A 2,701-nucleotide genomic window follows, 5' to 3' on the forward strand; every position below is an offset into this window, starting at 1 on the left:
ACAAGTGACGGAGCAAAAAGTGTCGTATGGAGACAGCACAGAAAACTGAGAGAGACAAAGAAATGGATTTCGTATCAATCCGACATTGACAAAGACGATAACGAAGGGAATTTTATCTAGAATTTTTTATACGTCAAATACACAATATGGTTTCAGTTAGTTTTTTTTTTTTCTTTTGATTAAAGTTTTTATTTATTTCAGTTAACGAAAATGTTTTTACAATTCTGGTTTTGGTCATTTCGTTAGTTTTCGTTAACGATAATAACCATGGTCTGTAATAAGTGATAAAACCACATGATGGTAGATACTATAAGTGGCTGATGCAGACAGACAGAAGTCCTGTCAAACTGAACAAATATAGCGCAAATTTTCCAGAGCAGTTTGATCCTTGAACATCCTGTCTGACACTGACACCAGGATCTAAAGGACTGGAACTAAACAAATGCACAGACTTTACAATATTCATATCACAGCTAAAGGATGACAGGTCTGTGTTCGAAAGAGTCTGATCCACCTACTGCACAAAACAACAAACCTGGAGAAAAGAACACGTACCCTGAAAAATAAAGTACAACAATATGAAAGTATCTGGAAACCTTTGTACAGTTTAAGAAAAAAAAAAAAAAACAGATAATGGACGAATCTGACAGGAAGTGAAGGACAGAATAATGTGGGCTGTTGTATTGTATCATGATAGTAGTGTTTTTGTTCTGTGGTGTTTTGGATACAGAAAATAGGGAAGCATATATATGTGTACTTAGACGATAAAGCTGGAAAATATCGAGATAAAACCAGTAATTTTATGAGAATAAAGTTGAATACGAAAAGAGTCATAATTTTACAAGAATAACATCATAGTTTAAAAAAAGGTGGTAAAAATAGCTAACCCTTCAGTCGACCACTTCAGTCACTTCCTCTGACACTAAGAGGAAATTTACTCCAAATCTGTTCAGTTCTTATGAAGAAAACAAATCCAAATGTGAGCAAACTGTCTTCAAAGTCTGACTAATGCTAATGTGTTATGGTGGGCGGGGCTAAAAGGCTCAGTATTTTGTGGGTGGGGCTCCTAGGCTCAATATGTGATGGGCGGTGCTAATAGGCTCAGTATTTGGTGGGTGGGGCTAATAGGCTCAGTATTTGGTGGGTGGGGCTCCTAGGCTCAATATTTGGTGGGCGGGGCTAATAGGGTCAGTATTTGGTGGGAGGACCTAATAGGCTCCGTATTTGGTGGGTGGGAATAAAAGGCTCAGTATTTGGTGGTTGAGGCTAATAGGCTCAGTATTTGGTGGGCGGGGCTACTAGGTTCAGTATTTGATGGGTGGGGCTAATAGGATCAGTATTTGGTGGGCGGGATTAAAGGGCTCAGTATTTGGTGGGTGGGGTTAATAGGCTCAGTATTTGGTGGACAGGGCTAATAGTCGCCACTCAACTCCACACACACTTAATGACCAATAGTCTGTACGAGCCCTTCCAGTCCGGTTCCCGCCCACACCACAGTACAGACACCGCCCTTCTAAAAATCACTAATGATCTCCTCCTTGCAGCTGACTCCGGTTCACTATCCATCCTGATTCTTCTTGATCTGAGTGCAGCCTTCGACACCATCTCACACCCCCTCCTCCTCAGTAGACTCTCATCTATTGGCGTCACCCATACCCCCCTCCGCTGGTTTCATTCTTATCTGTCAGGCCGCACTCAGTTCGTTCAGCTCAAATCCTTCAGGTCAGATCCCACCCCAGTTACCTCAGGTGTGCCCCAGGGTTTAGTCCTGGGGCCCCTTCTTTTCATCATTTACCTTCTCCCCCTTGGCAATATTTTCAGAAAATGTAACATCCATTTTCACTGCTTCGCGGATGACACCCAGCTCTACCTCACCACCAAACCTTGCTCCACACTCCCACCCTCCTCCCTCACCTCCTGCCTCTCTGAAATTAAACTCTGGTTCACCTCCAACTTCTTGAAATTCAGTAGTGATAAAACAGAAATGCTCCTCAGTGGCACAAAATCCACTCTCTCCAAAACCAACACTTTTTCCCTCATTATCGACAGCTCCTCAGTCTGCCCCTCCCCTCAGGTTAAGAGTCTGGGTGTCATCCTCGATGGCCTACTATCTTTCAAATCCCACATCAATAACGTCACCCGGTCTGCATATTTCCACCTGCGCAACATCAACCGTCTCCGCCCCTCCCTCACCCCCATACCACCTCTATTCTTGTGCACAGTCTCGTAACTTCCCGCCTTGACTACTGTAACTCCCTCCTATTCGGTCTCCCCCAAAAGTCCCTCCATAAGCTCCAACTGGTCCATAACTCTGCCGCCCGCATTATCACCAAAACCCCCTCCCACCACCTCATCACCCCTATCCTCCAGGAACTACACTGGCCCCCAGTCAAACAGAGACTTGAATTCAAACTCCTCCTGTACACATTTAAATCCACCCACAGTCTGGCTCCTCAGTACCTTCAGACCTCCTCCATGTCCCCACCCCAGTCCGTTCCCTCAGGTCCTCCTCCTCTATCCACCTCACCGTGCCCCCTGTCCTCCTCAGCACCATGGGAGGCCCAGCCTTCAGCCACTCTGCTCCTCAGCTCTGGAACTCCCTCCCACCATCCATCCGTCACTGTGACTCTCTCCCCAAATTCAAATCCAGACTCAGAACTCACCTGTTCAGAACAGCCCACCCCCATAAGCTCTACTGTCC

General features: G+C 45.4%; 1 long non-coding RNA gene across 1 annotated transcript; it reads right to left on the reverse strand.

Annotated features, from left to right (window-relative positions):
• Positions 1-1,066: 1,066 nt before the first annotated feature.
• Positions 1,067-1,342, reverse strand: LOC115427398 (uncharacterized). Its single transcript, XR_003936486.1, has 2 exons — positions 1,209-1,342; positions 1,067-1,150 (listed from the first exon to the last, which is right to left on the reverse strand). It is a non-coding gene; the product is annotated as an uncharacterized LOC115427398 (long non-coding RNA).
• Between the last annotated feature and the right edge of the window lie 1,359 nt (positions 1,343-2,701).

Source organism: Sphaeramia orbicularis, chromosome 10 (genome assembly GCF_902148855.1).
Source record: "Sphaeramia orbicularis chromosome 10, fSphaOr1.1, whole genome shotgun sequence".
NCBI lineage: Eukaryota > Metazoa > Chordata > Actinopteri > Kurtiformes > Apogonidae > Sphaeramia > Sphaeramia orbicularis.